This window comes from Adiantum capillus-veneris, chromosome 13, assembly GCF_014529385.1.
Source record: "Adiantum capillus-veneris isolate H3 chromosome 13, ASM1452938v2, whole genome shotgun sequence".
Classification (NCBI taxonomy): Eukaryota; Viridiplantae; Streptophyta; class Polypodiopsida; order Polypodiales; family Pteridaceae; genus Adiantum; species Adiantum capillus-veneris.
The window spans coordinates 86,229,357-86,248,271 of NC_140943.1; the positions used below are offsets into that span (position 1 = coordinate 86,229,357).

Consider the following 18,915-nt stretch of genomic DNA (forward strand, 5'->3'; position numbering starts at 1 on the left):
TCAGAATGGGTAAATCATACACGTTATCTTGTTGGATATAGTTTATATTAGGTCTACGGCAAAGTTTTGTGGAATTGCATGGTGTTTCCCTCAATAGCAACCTAACAAGATGTGATTCCTTGTTTTGTCTCCAACGATCTGTATGCAACAAATAGGCAGATAACCATCATGTTTTTTTAAAATCATGTTCCTTTTTCCTTATTGTATTTAATATTGATGTTTTGTTCTTACGTCTTTTAAAGCAAGGAGTCAATCGACACAACTAGAAATGTATTTCCATCATCATTCTTGATGGAGATGATGAAAACTAAGTCATCTCACGATTAATGATAGTGAGAGCTAGAAATAAGAAATTGGTATTTGCCATCAATGCACCGTATAGTGAAATTATGACAGAGAGCTAGAAATAAGAAATTGGTATTTTCCATCAATTCATCGTATAGTGAAATTATGACACTCACTTCATGAAAAGTATTGTGTTGATTGCTATTTTTTATTTCCATTAAAGTAAAAATTTGGTCTTGATCCACGTTAACAATGGAGGATAGCAGTCAAGCCCTTCACATAGATGCTCAAATTAACAAACAAAGCCTTCGAATTACAAAATAGAGCTTAAGAACCCACAACTTCAAATCTTGAGCATCTAAGGACAAGCTGATTCCCACCCAAGAGATAGCACTGTGTGTGTGTGTGTGTGTGTGTGTGTGTGTGTGGCTATTTTACCATAAATTATATGACATAATCGAACTTTCTACATTCAAAAGACAGTTGGCTTTAGAAAAACGAAAAGATAAGTACAAAAACAGCTCAGTCTGAGAAAAATTTTTGTACAATGTTTGTAAGAATGAGGTCTCATTCCAGTATACAAATAACATATGAACTTCTCAAATAGTAAGTGAGTGTGTAATCCAGTGTAGGACAGCTTGCCAAAGTCAAAAAAACCTTCCAAGATAAGATAGAGTCCTTACCTGCATCCATCCAAACAAGACAACAATTCAATTAGCCTTGGATGTGTTTTACAAGTATCAATGGACTATACCAGTTGTTATCCATGTCCATCTTACAAATTTTTTTAAAATCTTTACAAGCTTAGTCCATAGATTTTAAGTAAAGATGTTATCACTTTTCTTTTTCTTAAAAAATCCTAGAGTTTAAAGTAAAAAGAATATCATTTTGATTAGAAGGCCATCACCCCTTCTAATCCAAGTGTCTGAATCCACCCCCTTTTTTTAAAAGAAATTCATCAGTTTTATCAATTCCTTAAAAAAACCCAATCAAATGAAGTTTATATAAGAAGTTTTTCTCGAAACATTGCAAAGTTCTCATAGAGTAACAAGCTTAGATTAAAATTGTTTTTCAGGTCAAACGTCCATTATGGTAAAATGGACTCTGAATCATCCACTATCACTTAATCATATTTCTCTTTTTAGCCAACCAAGTAACGAGGAACCCTGATAAAAAGCCAGGTTATGAGCTGAACCATGAAGTTTTTGAAAAAATATATGTCATGCTTTACAGTGTTAGTTTCACCTCAACACTCAAAGATAATGAAACGAGCACCATCTGTCCAAGTGAATACATCCTAACTGAATAGAGTACATACCAAGTACTGCAATGGTATGCAATAGGGTCCAACACCTCAAACCATTCTAAATCATTGCGCAACTGGACAGAGAACATCACCACCAGCCAACCACCTATGTGATTATAGACAGTGCAATGTATAGCCTATCCCAATCAAGTAGTAAGTACATCTAAATGGTGCAACCGGGTTCTATCCCCTCTAAGGACCAGTGCATAATAGGACAGAAAACACCACCCCCCCAAGTATGTGCCTATACCCAACAGGGCTACAAAGTCTATGTACTAAAATGTGTCCGTAAGCCCCCATAATGAGGTCAGATTACCATCGGAAAAGATTTTCCAAGCTAAGTTACGCAGCAACAAACCCCACAACAAACCATTGTTAATGTAGAGTAGTCAATCAAACCAGATTTTACAGAAAATTAACAAACGGTTAGCAGTTGGTATACCATAACCAGGACTTCATAAAATGCTTGAGACCAGTAACTAAGTGAAAAAAGCGACAATATTAAGTAACCCACGCAGCATTCTGATGCTCATTAAGCCACCAAGGTAGGCTCGGTTACTGTCAACAGAGTAAAGTCAGGCTCAATAGAGCAAGGGCAAAAATGCCCGCTTTCAAAAGCAAATGTAAACCTCATGTTACCATATACATGTGGTAGTGATGTGTGTGAACACACTAGGACCGCCGGGGCATTTTTTCCCTCTTTAGGAGGTTTTTTCCCCCGTGCATTGTATATACTCCCATCACTCTAGGGCTATCCATCTTTCTATTGCACACTAAGTAACACACTCTCTATTGTGTGCCTTGAGCTTTCTTTGTCTTCTTCAAGCTGTGTGTGTTTCGCTGCAACCCTAATTCCAAAAATTGGTATCAGAGCAGGTTGCGTCCTCCCGGGCTCAGTCGCCAGCAGCTCTAGCACACGCTTGCTCACTTTCTTTGATTTTTGTGAGCTTTGGCGAGCGTTCGCAGGTCGACAAAAATTCCAGATAAGCTCCTAGAGCTTAGTCAGCTCATATTTTTTATTCGGACTCATTTCGCTTTCGTTTCCACTACAGGCAGCAGTACTGTACATGCTATTTTGTCATTTTGTGCAAGATTTTCGTCAGTGTTGTTTTTTGCATAACAGGTGCCTCACAGTCTTCTATGGTTTGTGCTATATAGCATGTGTTGTTCCCGCTTCATTTCTCATATTTTTGGGCAGTTTTCACATCAGGTGCAACATTTACCATGGCTGACAACAACACAGATGTGTTTAAGATGTTTGTTGTTGAGGACATTTTGGATGGGGACGATTACCCTATGTGGGCTTATATGATGCAACATGTTCTTGTGTCAAAGGGCGTCTAGAATATTGTGCAGGGCATTGATGAACGTCCTGGTTTTGAGGATGTAGGCGATGTTGAGTATGTTGCAGGTCTTACTGCAAGAAATTGCTGCTATTAGAGTTGTTTTGCCTATGGTAGAACAATCTCGTTGGGATGTAAAGGATGTGCAGGCTCATCCATTGATTGTGTTGTCTGTGAAGCGTACCATTATTCCTCACATTTTTTCAGCAAAATTTGCAAAACAGGCTTGGGATATTTTGGATGGTCTTTAAGCAAGTCGCAATGAGGCTAAAATTGCGTTGCTGCATAAAGAGCTGGAGTTAAAGATTATGCATGAGGAAGATGATATGGACACTTTCCTTGCTAGTGTCAAGGATATCAATGAGCAACTTATTTCTGCTGGTGAAGTCATTTCTTATAGTTCCCTTGTGCAAACTGTTCTTGATGCCTTACCAGATTCTTACCAAACTTTTGCTAGTACTTGGAGACTTATGACCCAAGGAAATCCTAAAGTTGTCAAGTTTGATGCATTATGCACATTGCTATTGCAAGAGTCACTTTCAAGAAAAAACCAGACTAGGAAGCGTGCATTTGAGCAGGCTTTTATTGCTTCTCAAAGAAAGGGTGGTAACAGCAATGCAGCCACTTCTTATGGTTTTGCTACGAGTGGCAAAAATTCTGTTCCTAATGCTTTTGCTGGCAGCAGTTTGTCTGGAAATTCTGGTGATAAGGGAAAAAAGAAGATGTGTTGCCATTATTGTAAAGCTAATGATCACTTGATCAAGCAGTGTCCTAAGTTGAAGGCCAAAGAGGCTAAGAAGAAAGAGGATGGTTCCACGGCAAATGCTGGTTCCACTACAAATGCAGCCATTGTTGAGTTATCTGTGAAAGGAGACTGAATGGGCTTTTAGTGCAGAGTGCACTTACAATCTTGATGTCCATGATGCATGCTTGTCAGCTGCTGCAGATTTACATGTGTAGTATTTCAACAGTGGTGCTACAAAGCACATTACCTGCCATCGTGAATTTTTCACCTCTCTCGAGTTTGTCCCTCATGGGAATTCAGTCACTTGTGCCAACAATGCCTCTTATCCAGTTCAGGGGGTTGGAAAGATTGTGCTTACTGCTGCAAATGGTAGCTCTTTTACACTTTTTGATGCACTTTATGTACTTGGGATCAAAAAGAATCTTTTGTCTGTATCCGTACTTGCTAGACTTGGACTTGTAGTCAAATTTGTGGATGACAGATGTACAGTTCATGATCTCAATTTTGGTGATTAAATTATTGCATCTGGCCTTGTGTGTTGTGGGCTATATAAGCTCACTTTCTATGACAAGTGTGGACAAAATTTTTCAAATGCAGTTGCAGATTCAAGGGCTATTTCAGATGCAAAACTTTGGCATGCACGTTCTGGTCATCAAAATTTTGCCAGTCTGCTGCGTTGCAGAAATCTGATATGGTTGCTTCTTTGCCGCCTCTTGAAGCACTTGTCAAACATGTTTGTGAAGGCTATATTTTGGGTAAAATGCAGTGTTCTAAGTTTCCAATAGATGGTTCAGTTAGGGCCACATGCAGGTTGCAGCTTGTACATAGTGATGTTTGTGGGCCCATGCAAACTCCGTCCTTGGGCAATTACCTGTACTTCGTGACTTTCATTGATGATTACTCCAGGCATGCATGGGTATTTCCGCTTAAAGCGAAGTCCGAAGTTTTTATGTGCTTCAAACAATTTCTGGCTATTGCTGAAAATGTATCGAAATGTACTATGGGCACCTTCCGTTCCGATTGAGGGGGGGAGTATATGTCTCATGAATTTAATGCATTTCTAGCTAGTCGTGGGATAAAACACCAATCTACAGTGCCTTATACTCCTCAACAAAGTGGTGTTGTTGAGAGGAAAAACAGGTCACTTACAGAAATGGCACGATGTATGGTCAAAAGTCAAGCTTTGACGCATTCTTTTTGGCTTGAGGCCATCATGTGTGCCACTTATGTACTTAACAGGTGTCCTACAAAAGCTTTGGAGTCTATTACTCCATATGAAGCATGGCATGATAGAAAGCCTTCTATTGAGCACATGCGTCTTTCTGGTTTTTTGGCATATGCTTTGGTGCCACAAACACATTGCAGAAAATTGGATGATAAGGCTGTCATATGTATTTTTGTTGGTTATAGTGCTGAAATCAAAGGTTACAGGTTGTATCATCTGCAAACAAAGAGTATTCTTGTTTCACGGGATGTAGTGTTTGTGGAAGATTCTATTTAGCCCTTGTTGTCATGTACTAGAGACAGTAATGTAGACTCATAGGACATTTATGACACTTTGTTGCCTCTTTTCAATGGTGGAAGTTCGAATGTAAATTCCAATGAGGCAAATGTACAGCCTATGGGGTTTCCAAAAATGTTCCAGATCAGCGTATTACTGATGCAGATGTACATGCTGTACATGACGAGGAAAGGGCTGAAAATGAGCAGGCTAGAGGTATGCCAAAATGTCTAGTGCACACTTTGCGTGACAGTAAATTGGATGCACCTTTGTCTAGTCGTACTCATTCAAGCTCTCGCCATGCATATTATGCATCAGATTGTTATGCTTTGGCTGTGTCTAGCTTACATTATGTTGAGGAACCTCTGCCTTTTGATGAAGCACAAAATTCAAAAAATTGGATGGTTGCCATGCAATCAGAATATGATGCACTTCTACAAAATGACACATGGACTTTATGTGATTTGCCTCCTGGTAAAAAATCCATTGGTACAAAGTGGGTTTACAAGTTGAAATTCAAGCCGGATGGTGAGATCGATCGCCATAAGGGTCGACTTGTTGCAAGGGTTATGCACAACAAAAAGGCATAGATTATGAAGAGACTTTTGCTCCCACTTGTCGTATGACTACTGTGCTTTTTCTATGTGCATTGGCAGCTCATTTTGGTTGGGATGTACATCAATCAGACATTGTTACTGCTTTCTTGAATGGTGACATATTTGAGGAAGTTTATATAACGCAGCCTCGCACTTTTGTCAAGAAAGGACAAGAGGACAAAGTGTGCAGATGTAAGAAGGCTTTGTATGGGTTGAAGCAATCTCCTCGTGCTTGGTATGAGAAAGCTGACACTCATTTGGTCAAACAAGGCTTTTGCAACAGTCCAACAAAAAGCACATTGTATGGAAAGCGTGAGGGTGATGTACTTCTCATTGTGGTTCTTTATGTAGATGATTTGCTGATCACTGGACCAAATGAGAGACATATTGTTGAATTCAAGGCTGATTTGAATGCTACTTTCAAGATGAAAGATTTGGGACTCTTGCATCATTACTTGGGCATACAATTTAAGCAGTGTGATGGTGGTATTGCCTTGTGTCAGAAAAGTTACATAGAGACATTGCTATGTAAGTTTTGACTTGAGGATTGCAAACCTATTGCCACTCCTATGGAAACAGGTTTGAAGTGGAGTCTACATGATGCTGGCGATCCTATTGATGTCACTCTTTACCACACTGTTGTTGAATGCCTCGTTTATGTATGCAACACGAGGCCGGATATTCAGTTTGCAGTCTCACAGGTAGCAGATTTATGCATATCCCAGGGTCTAAGCATTGGCAGGCTGTCAAGAGGATTTTTTGCTACCTTACTAGCACTTCACATCTTGTCTTGTTTTATCCCAAGGGGGGATCATTGCCGCCATACTTACATGCTTTTTCGGACTCAGATTAGGCTGGTTGTTTTGACACGAGAGTGTCCACAAGTGGTTTTTGTTTCATGCTTGGCAGTTCATGTATATCATGGTTGAGCAAGAAGCAACCTACTATGGCCACTTCAAGTTGTGAGGCTGAGTACATGGCAGTCTTCACAGCTACGGTTGAGTGTGTATGGCTCAGACGCCTTATGGCTGATTTGGGTGTTGGACAGGACACTGCCAACACTATCTCTACTGACAGTTAGAGCACATTGGCAGTTGCGAGGAACCCAGTTTTTCATGATTGCACAAAGCACATTGAGGTGCATTACCACTATGTCAGGGAGAGGCTCTTAGCAGGAGAGATCAACTTGGCTTATGTGCCAACACAAGACAACCTTGCAGATCTTTTCACAAAGGTATTGTCTCGTGAGAAGCTCGAAGCTTTCCACAAAGCTTTGGGCTTACTCCCCTTTTTGGACTGATCATGTCCTCAGAGCATGGCACTTCCCTTTACTCGTGTGCCAGCTCTCGTTCACCACACCACTCCAAGGGGGATTCATTACCATATACATGTGGTACTGATGTGGTGTGAACACACTAGGACCGCCGCGGCATTTTTTCCCTCTTTAGGAGGTTTTTTCCCCTGTGCATTGTATATACGCCCATCACTGTAGGGCTATCCATATTTCTATTGCACACTAAGTAACAAACTCTCTATTGTGTGCCTTGAGCTTTCTTCGTCTTCTCCAAGTTGTGTGTGTTTCCTTGCAACCCTAATTAGAACACCTCATGCCATTAGAAAATAGCGAATATGAATGGCAGCTATTGGTACCCAAAACACCTTTACCTTTCTTAGTAACCACGAAGTACAACAGTCACTTGAGACCCAGTGGAAGGGTAAAAAGCCATTTCATAATATCATTATCATAATACATACTCACCATCCATGGAGGACCATAACCAAGTTCAGAGCGAAAACCTCATGCAAACCCACAATATCAAACACTATCTACAACAATATTAGCAAAGTGAAAATGCCCCTTTAAAAAACCTGCAAAGAAATATGCATGGGCAGAGTGGCCAACCTGAGTGACTGTTGTAGCGAGCTCCATACTTCAGTGTAAAATAAAACGCAAATCTTTATAAGCAGAACCACAAACAAAGCTAAGTGAGGGGCAGAGAAGCACCCTCACCTCTTTATATAGAGGAGGGAGGTGGGCCGCCAAATCCTAGCAATGAGCAGAATCGGCATGAGTGGAGCGAATCCCTTCTGAGAAGACAGCAAGGCCGCCTACGTTGTAGAGAAAAAACCCTAGCGCCTTCACGGAAAGTTTTTGCTATAGGGTAGTAAACCACTTAGGAAAAAACCGCATTTGCCAGTATTATAGATGGGCTAAGTCCCATGGTGTGGACCTTATTAAAGTGAATCTTTAGGAGTTAATAAATAAATAAGCTAGGAGATTTTTTAAGTACCACAGTGTGTGTGTGTGTGTGTGTGTGTGTGTGTGTGTGTGTGTGTGTGTGTGTGTGTGTGTGTGTGTGTGTGTGTGTGTGTGTGTGTGTGTGTGTGTGTGTGTGTGTGTGTGAGAGAGAGAGAGAGAGAGAGAGAGAGAGAGAGGCCCTTCTTAAAGTATGGAATTATGGCCACCACCAACCTGTACTCTTAAAACAAGAGCTTTTTCTTCATAAAACGTTATCACAAAACCACAATTTCACAACATACATATCTCACATCACAATTAAGCTCCTGACACGCACTCTCTATACCAAGTTGCTAACAGGTTGTCATACCATATGCATTGCAAAGAATGCACCATAACTATAACACCACAACTCCAAATTGGGCGATTCAAAGCTTGAAAAAATATTTACAATTTATAGATCAAAAGTTGTGAAGATGCCAACTTGTAAATCTATGCACCTCCATGTGAAATCTTGGAATGAACAGAAGGCTACCATAGCACGACAACATGTAGACAAGGCTAGTGGAGGACAAAAACTAGCATCAAAAAGCATGAAGGAATCCATGCTAATTCTATGAAAAGTGGTTGAGAATAATGTTGAGCCTCAGGTAGGAACTTCCTCTCTATTGGGGTTAATATAGTTAGGCCATTTCACAATTAGTGTGGGAGTAAGCGTCAGATACTTCTTTCAAAATAGGAGGAATCCTCTCCGCTTGATTTACACTCACTTTAGTTGATACTATGAGAATCCTTATAGTGGTTCCACCTTCTAAAACTCTACAAAAACTAAGGTTCATCAATGAATACAAAAAAAAGAAAAAACGTTCAACCACTAATCTTATTGTTGTGTTTACCTCTTGCTTATGATTTGGTTCAAATTAGGTTACCTTCAACCAAAATAAAACCAAGTACTTGTTGAAATTTCTCTACTGACTCTAAAGTTTTCCTCTTCCTGTTGATTGCAAAACCTACAAACAAATTTTCTCAGAAGTCTCTAATCTTTACTTTTTGACTAAGTCCATGCTCATGTTTAAAACTACTTGCAAAATTTTCAATTGAAAGCTTGACATAGGTAATTTGTCTCTCCAACCACCTTTGACAAGATTTTTAATGTCGGTTTTGAGTGATACTTCACCAAACATTTGTACTAAGCTAGGGGAGCTTTTATCTGTGAAAGTTGATGGATCATGATCCTCGTACACCGATCAAGTCAAATTTTGACAGCACCAACTTTTTGTCCTGACCATGAACAATGATTTCTTAAGGTTCCATTGTATTTGTATCTAAATTTCCCTTCCAAGATTGAGTTTCCAATTCTACACTGAAATTTGCATCTTTTGCAAACTTGTCCTGGTTTGGTTTGTGAAGCAAATGTTATCCAAATGCAAGATTATTCTAGGATTGAGTTATTGACGCTTTGGCAAAGCTATGGCTTTAAGGTTTCTACCAAATATGATAATCGATGGACCACGATACATGTGAAACTTCAGATAGCATTGGAATTTTAGAGTCTACGAATGGTTGTGTGTATGATTAGGTGTATCCACTTTTAGTAGTCTCCCCTCCAAGACTTGAAAGTCTCTTTTTTCCTATTTCTATGACATTTTGACTTGGTTGCACTCACTTTTAAGAGGTAAGAATTGGTGGACACACAAAGCACATCGTTTCTGAAACATCTCAATTGTCAATTATTGTCACTACTTTGGCAACCATATGCAAAAATGGAATAAAAACAAATCACATGTATACCTAAAGGTTGAACATACGTTCACTTACCCATAGTCAATGCACATGACCAAATCTCCTACCTGAATAGGCCTAGTAACACTAATTAAAAGATTAGTGAAAATCAAGTAGTATTGTGTTGATAACCCTAGATGTTGCTCTTGCAACCCAAACCCCTTGGTTAAAATCTGTAATGTCAAACCCCTTCGTTAGGCTCCATATGGAAACTGTTGAAACTAGCAAGCAACGGTGACCAACATAGTCTACCATGTCTAATAGTAATTGGAATCAACTTGGAAAGTTGAAAGTTATCACGGCCCCTTGGTAGATTGCGAACTTCTTATCTTGAAAGAACACCTGTAATGAGATCAAACTCTGACATTCAAGACCTATAGAGTGATTTTACAATAGTTGGGTCAAACCCCTAAAATTACCACTTCTAGAGACACAATCAGTGTTGCAATTAAGCATAGATTGTGCCAAAGTTGGAAGCTTATTCACAACTTGATCTCGAAGGAATCATATCTCTCCATGAATAGAAGAGAAAAATTGTCAACACCCCAAACAAGGTAGTCATACTAAAGTTTCTTGGGTGTTTAAACAAGAGGTCACCTACTGTGAGACTCTCTAAGTCTATTCATGTCCTCTCATGAATTAGATGCTTTTGATAGTTAGGTCCTGCCTACTTTTTTCCACAAAAAGTGTCATCTCTATAAGTTGACCGTGTGCATGGATCCAATGAGGTAAAGTGTCCGCCATTGTAGACATATACAATGGTCACAAGCAAATATCCTAGCCTCAATTCTTTATGAATAGAGTAGTTGATGTTAGATCGGAAGCGTACCATGATTTAGTGGAATGAGTGATAAGCCCTTGGCTTCAATGACGGTCTCCATAATGTGAGTAGATGCCATCCATGCCTTGCACAATGTCTATTGGCATGGATACATCACATTTGGTCATTGCAAACCGTAACTATGAGTTTTTATCCTCTTATTGCTAAATCTGTGTGTCTGCTTTGCACAGCCAAAAAATCATAAAGATTAAACACAAAAAACAAGAGGAACTTGAAATTGGCTAACCTTGTCGCCCTTGAGAAATAGTTTTCTTCATTTGGAGCTAGCTCGTAGCCATATATGGTGAGAAATTTTGAGTTGTCGGGCGTATGTACCCTGCATGCCCTCGTGGCTTGGTTCATACCGACCTCTAATAATAAGCAAGTAGACATGTTGCCAAAGTTTGTATGCTACTAGCATATTCCAAATTATGGAAACTTCTATTCAATATGCCCTAAATTGAAGCCTTGCTTCGCATAGGTTCATTAAAAAGATGAGACAAAATGGAGCCTAAGTGCTCATAGAGCTAACAGGTGCTCTTGTTGCATATAATTCTTTTCATGCCACTAAAAACTATGCATGGCATGTCATGATCTCCTCATGCGGATTGTTTGAAGCTGATGTGTATTTACTCTCATGGTGTTCAAAACTGCTGCGTGAAATCTCTGCATGCTCAACAAAGCTACACGGGCTTCATCCCTTAATAGGGGATGCCCAAAACTAGGGCGTCCAATTTTAACTTTGTTCTAAAAAGCATGCAAACAAAAAGTTGGTTATGGCGGTGGATCTACACAGAATGACAGCATTGAGGGGAAAAGAAAATTGTAGCGACTTGTCCGTTACTCGAATCAAGACGTTGCAGAAACATTTTTCCTCCAAAGAGCATGGCGACCCTCAGGACTAAGTGGCACGGCCATGGGAGGGTGGGATCTATGGCAGGGGCATTGTGGGCCGTAGATCCCAATGGCGGCACCGAAAGTAAATTAGGGTACCCTAGATTACTTTTTATTATAAAAAGTAATCTATGGTACCCTAATTTACTTTTGGCGCTCGCCCCTAATGTGCATGTTTTAAGTAAATTAGGGCCTCCACGTTTCACAACGCACGCATGGCGTAGTGGTTAGGGTAGGCGCCTCTCATGCGTGAGGTCCCGGGTTCAAACCCTACGCCCCAAAATGGGGGTACCTTAGATTACTTCCGAAATGAGAGTACCCTAGATTACAAAAGTAATCTAGGGTACCCGCATTTGGGATCTACGGCCCACAATGCCCCCGCCGTAGATCCAACCCTCCCATGCCCGTGCCACTTAGTCTTGAGGCATGGCGACCCTGTTTGGAAGCAGTCCCACAAATTTTGGCAGAGACCGACCCGACCCTGTCCCCCATGTAAGAGAATAGTCCTACGATTCTTTTGTCTTTTGTCGACCCGCCTTTGCTCCTCGAGTTTGTTCTTCAAAGCCTTGCTTCCCATGTCCCCAAATCAACCTGCTGCACCTCTTATTACCCTAGGCATGACACACCTCCTCTTGTTCTATAATTCTAGGTCCAGTTGTGCCCATTGCTTGAGCCATATGCATGGCTTGCTCCTCTAGAACACCATTCCCCATGAGTGCAAAAACTATTTCTTGCATGTCCACCTCGTCACTTGCCCCAAGTGCATAGTGAATGGCAAGTTCAACAATTTGTTCTCATGGTGAGAAGAGGTCATCTCTGCCCCACACTTGATAGAGAGAACTTGATATCTGTTGATCACACATTGAAAAATTTGAATGCACAAACATGTTGTGAACTAAGCAGTAAAGTTGTAAACGATGGCCGCATCACAAAGTGTAAAATCTTGCACTGTCAAAAAGATCCATGCAAAGGATGAACTTGGTGTGCTCCTTGAGGGTGGTATGAATGTCCATTGAAAGCTCATGCCTTTCTAGATTGCAATCTCACAAACCTATCCAAGATGCATTTCAAGTCCCCCCCTGCACAGTGCTCCATTGAATTATTGGATCTACCTAGCTTTGGCAAGTTGGGCGGTCTAAGAACTTTGTCAACCCCCGAAGGCTCTATTTCTCGCAAAGACTAGCATAACCATGGCCGCCTCCGGGTCATCTACTGTGGTAGTCCACCTCTACTCTAGAAAACACTCCACAGACAGCTACATTGCAAAGTATTTGGCAACTAGGAAAGGGTGGGGTAGGGCTTCAAAGTACATCACATACTAAAGTAGGGCATGATCGCTCATGCCAACATGGAGACAATTGTTTGACTATGAAGGGCGGTCCAAATTTTTTCTCTTCTTAATAGGGACAAAATTGATATCGTGTGAGAAAATGTATCTAAGCCAAACACTCCACATCAGTCCACGAAAGACTTCTACGATCAACACGCTAAGTGGCTATCCACTCCTTGAAGGCGTGTGGGTCGTGCATTGTGGAAAATGTAGCCATGGCATCCTCCAAGGACTCTGCCATTGATCTAATCCCTATGCCAAGAGGAAGTTTGCAAAGACGTGGTCACACACCAAACACACAACTTGGGGAGAATTCTTTAAGCCAAAAAGAGGTTGAAAAGAAATATATACATAACTTGGGTATAATTTATGTATGTATTGTGTGTGTGTGTGTGTGTGTGTGTGTGTGTGTGTGTGTGTGTGTGTGTGTGTGTGTGTGTGTGTGTGTGTGTGTGTGTGTGTGTGTTTACTATTGGATTAATTTACATGTGGGAAGCCCTCAACGCGAGGAAAACCCACCATAAAGATCTATACAACCGAAAATGAGAAAGTCGCTCCATATAGGAGCAAACTTCCAAACTAGAAACACTTATAGAAAAGTGTCAAAGTCGTGATGTCTATGTCTTTTACTCTACAGCAGTCAAACAAGGATTTCCATAGAGAGTGTGGAGCTGAAACTGTCGAGATTCAAAAAGAGTAACATTTCTTTTGGACCAGATCGAGGAGAAGGCCCAAAATCTGACCCAATGCATGAAAATCGCATGCGGACGCAATTGCAGTGTGAGTTTTCCAAAAACCCAGAAAAGTTTCCCAAATGCAGCAGAAGGAAACCTCGAATGCAATTGCCTTGAAAGCACAAGCAAGAAATCCCGAGAGTCGGGGCAAAACCAAAGAAGATGAGGAACTGATTCCATTCGATTCAAGCATCTTCGGCAAGATCAAGAGGCAATGCGATGAGAAGCCAAAATCTTACCCACCGGTAATATGCCAAGCATGCATCTCCATAGAAACTCTCTTTGTTTTAATGGCAACTTGCTTTTCCAATTGATGGAAAGAACCATTTTCCACCACCGCATTGACTTATGCATGTGCCAAAGCAAATTGCCATGAGACTGTATCCACGAAGGAGGCACAATAGCTCTGTAAATTTGACTTGAAGTCCAATTCTGCATAGAAATAGGTTTGGAACCTGGGGAATTACCAATGAGTTCCCAATCTTTAAGGCTATCCTCCTCATGGAGTATTGGTATAGGTATAAGAGGAGCAAGCAAAGCACATATGTCCCTCCAAATTGGCCAATGGTGCATGCCCAAATTAAGTGTCTGACAAGCACGGGGAAAAGATAACACGCAACCATTTTCGTCCACAACATCCTCAATACGTGTGATACCCATTTTCATCAAGTTGTAAGCCTTGACCGGTTGAGTAACTGCCAAGGGAAAAGGAAATACTGCAGACCAGTGAAGGCTTTCTTTCCGCAATGAGTTACCATTCAAAGAGGATCTCCCGGACCACTTAATCTGAGAAAGTACATGTTTCCAATCCAGTATCAATCTTGTAGAGTGAGGGCAGCCAGGTATGGTACCTTCAAAGCGACCCAATACAACTTCCCACTGATCAGTGACCCAATTACCATATGCCTTTGTGTTCATAGAACTGCACATAGTAGCTAGCATGCGTGACCAAGGTTGTACTTGCACGAAAAAATCAGCCAGCAGTGTGGCTTTGCGTGTCAAAAGATGGAAATGTATATTCAATATATTAAGCCCACCATGCGATCTTGGTGTACAAGTAGACTGCATTCTCAACAAGCCTAAAGCTTTGCGTTTGGGATGTGTCTTCCATAACAATTCCATTGCCTGCGACATAAAGGCTTAAATGTCTTTATGCATCCAAGACAGCAACGGCAAATAGAATTGAACATGTGCCATCACAATGGATTGTACTATTCGCAGTCGTACATGAAGAGGCCAAGTGGACAATTTCCAATATCTCAGTTTCTGTGCAAGCTTAGCAGTCACCCATTCCATTTGTTGTGTCGCTGTAATGAACCAACCAATCGGATAACGAAGGTGACGTATCACATCATGTGGTGACAACAATTGTCCATGCCATAAAATAGAGTGCCATCGCAAGAATTAAGAGGCAGCAAAATGGACTTTTTGAAGTTGATATGCAAACCAGCTGCCAGCCCAAAATCTGACAAAATCTTCATCAAATCTTGAAGATCTGCACGATCATTTTTAGGCATAAAAAAAGAGTCATCCGCATATGCCTGAGGAAGAAAAGAAGGACTCCTTGGAATTTGCACTCCATGTAACAAACCAGCGTCAACCATCTTGTCCACATATAAAAGCAGTGGGTGAGTGGAAATTGCATAAAGCAAAGCACTCAACGGACAACCCTATCTAACAGAACGACCCAGTTCCCAAGGGTCAAAGAGCCCGTCCGCAATGATAGCACGAGTCATAGCCTCAGAATACAGCCAGTAAATGACATTAATCCATTTAGGACCAAAACCCAATCTAGACATAATCTGAGAAATAAAATCCCAGCGAACCGAATCAAAGGCTTTGGCTATGTCTACCTGCAATACAAGTACATCTTGAGAGGAATATTTTGCATATTCAATGGCTATCATAGCATTCGCAATATTATCAATAATATGACGTCTCGGAATGAACCCATATTGATGAGGATGAAGGCCACGATGAAGAATCTCCCTTACTCTGTGCACCAGCATCTTGGCAACAAGTTTGTATACGACTGGCATAAGAGTGATTGGTCTCCAGTCATCAAGATTTTAGCCAAATGCTTTTTCGGGAGCAATTTCAACAAACCTTATTTCCATAAAGATGGAAGCTGATGTTCCAGCCATGCACTGTTTATCATGAGCAATAAAGCATCTTTCAGTTCATCCCAAAAAGCATGAAAAAATTCAGCAGTAAGGCCACCCCGTCCTGGAGCTTTCCCCTTCCCTAGTGCTTTCAAAGCATGATACAGCTCTTCATCTGAGAAGGGTTGTTCTAATGCATTCACTTCATCAGAATCCATAATCGGGGAAACAACTTCTAGAAATTGCAGTCTAGCACAAGATTCTAAAGCAGATAAAGGGGCAAGAGCATTCCTGGGACAGTTGTAGTTTCGAAGAAGTCCATGAGCCATCTGAAATTTTGATGCGAGAAATGGAGTGTCTCTATCGCGAAGCATGCAAACTTTAAAAAAATTGTTTGGATGAACAACCTTTGTCCGCTATCTTCTTTTCTCTAGATCGTACTTGCCATTCGTGAACTTTACGCATTTGATTGCATGAAATTACATGGTTTGCCTCACATAACAATTCTTGAACAGACTGAACCGACAAACTATCAGAATCCGACTCCATAATACATTGTCGATGTTGTTTTGCCCAAGCCAATGCTCTTCTTTGATCCCCAAGATACCATATTCCAAAGTCCTGAATAACAGATTGCATACGTACCACAAAAGAATGCCATGCAAATTCAATGTCAGCATGCGCATGCATGAAAAGAGGATGTATAGTTGTGACAACCATTTGACGGAACATCTCATGCGATAGGTAACTGCTATTTACATGTAATAAACGGCGAGATGACAAAGCATTCTCAATTTGAGGCATATCAAACAACATCTCCAACCATAATGGAGCATGATCTGATAAACATATGTAATGATCTATCCACATTTTACATACAAAAGAGTTGTACTGATTTGCATTGAGAAGATACCACAGATCTAGTCTCGCTCGATAGCGTGCAGAAGCATTATGCGTACATGTAAATCCCGAATTGATCGAATTTGTACAAAGCCATAAGTCCTCAGCATGCAAAACCTCTAGTAAAGATGATTATCTCTGTTTCTCAAACTAAAGCATATGCGAATTCTGAGAAGTATTATCTCGAGAAGATGGCGAGTTATTGAAATCACCACAAATGAAAGCATTTGAGAGCCAGGGATAAGTACTCAAAGAACTCCACAAGAGAGCCCGCGTTCTAGAGGATTGTGAAGCATACACACCAGCAAACTCGTATATTTCCGCATTTATGATACATTGGACAACCATCCATCTACCCTCAGGATCATTGTATGTGACATGCGGATTCAGTTCATGGTGGACTAGCATAACCACTCCTGAGAAATTTGTAGAGCCTGCATAAAAGATATGGTAGCCCGCACAGAATCCAGACTGACCAGCCAAACAATGTTGATTGTGCTCTTGCAAACAGACAACATGAGGATGCATTGTATTGACCTAATCCCAGAAAAGCCTCCATTTATTTACATGCGAGAGGCCTTGTATGTTAAAAGAGACACACTTAAGTGAAGAAGACATTGAGTATATACATATGTACAGATCCTTGCATAAAAGATCAAGCAACGGCCATATCTTCATGCTTGTCAGGCTGAGCATGAACATGAAGAACATCCATGTCATCTACATCCAGCAAAGGCAACCCTTTTTTCAAAACATCAGTCCAAAGTCTAGAAGCTGGAGACGTATCCATTGAAATTTGTCCCGGCGTAGGAGCCGTCGCACTCCAATTTCTAGATTGGAGAGGCTTTGTCTTCGGTGAGAAAACTTTTTTGGTTGTTGCCAACCATTAAGATCAGCCTTTTTATCGTCTGCGATCAAAGCTTTCCCCTTGTCTTTAGCTTTTGAAGACTGTGCAACTAGCTGAGGAGCAGACCTTAAATTAGCATCAAATACGACAGATCCCGAAGGTTTAGCTTTTTTAGTTACTAAACAAGCAGGAACAATGTCCAATTGAGGGATAGCATTTGGGGGTGGCTTATAAACCACCTGTGGACACTCCGAAGCAAGATGTCCAAATTTATGGCATGTAAAATACGCGCCTGCAAAAACTCCCCATTTCAAATCAAAATAGGTTTCCCCCATTTCAACATCTTCAACCTCAATTGCAATAGATGGCGGAGTGGGTTTATCAGTGTCCAACAAAATGCAAAACCTGTTTCTATTTCCAGTGGGACAAGGAGGACAGATTACTTTACCCAATGAGGCGGCCAAAACAAGGAGCTCCTCTCTCATATAGTCGGGAAAATTCACTACTTCGACCAATACTGGACAAGAGTGACGAATCTAATTCCGATAGTCCTTGCTAGGCGACCAAGGCAAAACATGAACCATCTGCCTTCCATAAAACAATGGCGAAGCCTCAAGCAGTTTTTGCTTATACATGTGATCTGTCAGATGAACCTCGTAAAATCCACGAGAAGCAAAAAAGACTCCCTCAATAAAACATCCGCCTAAAATCAATTTAATCCATTGCACAACATCATCACAAAGGGCAAACGTCATGGAAAGAAAATTATGACCGCCGACTGCGTTAATTTTCTGAGGGGGGAAACTATACTGGGTAGCTTCATTTTATATTTCAAGGTGGGCACAGGCTTGTTCCAATTCAATCTGCTCTGACCAAATTCCTCATGAAGAGCATCAAATACATACTGAGAGTCAGAATCCGTCGTATCATTTACATGCACACTATCCACATTAAACCTTTTGAAATCTGAAGAGCGGTCTCTTCTATTGTACACCTCCGAAGAGGAAGGATCCATTGCAAAGAAAACCCGGCTGCTGCTGCACTCTATCTTGTATTTACAAATGACCCTTACCAACTTTTTTTTTTGTAAATAGGCTGCAGGACTCTGTTTCGTATTTACAAATGACACTTACTAACACCCAGACACAGACACAAACGCTCACAGACACACACACACACACACACACACACACACACACACACACACACACACACACTCGCAGACACACACACACAGCATTGTACAAAGGCCGACTTCTGGTTCATGATTCTGTATAGCTTGATGATCTGCTGGGTAGCGAGAGATGGTTCAGCAGCCTGAGCAAGACAATGACGGGATTCAATCACGACATTCGCACACCACACACACACACACACACACACACTACATGCTGCTGCCCTGCTGGTCACGAGAGAGAGAGAGAGAGAGAGAGAGAGAGAGAGAGAGAGAGAGAGAGAGAGAGAGAGAGAGAGAGAGAGAGGGAGGGAGGA

At 41.0% G+C, this 18,915-nt stretch overlaps 1 pseudogene; it reads right to left on the minus strand.

Moving 5' to 3' along the window:
• Positions 1–13,467: 13,467 nt before the first annotated feature.
• On the minus strand, positions 13,468–14,493 carry LOC147444385 (uncharacterized; annotated as a pseudogene).
• Positions 14,494–18,915: the final 4,422 nt, after the last annotated feature.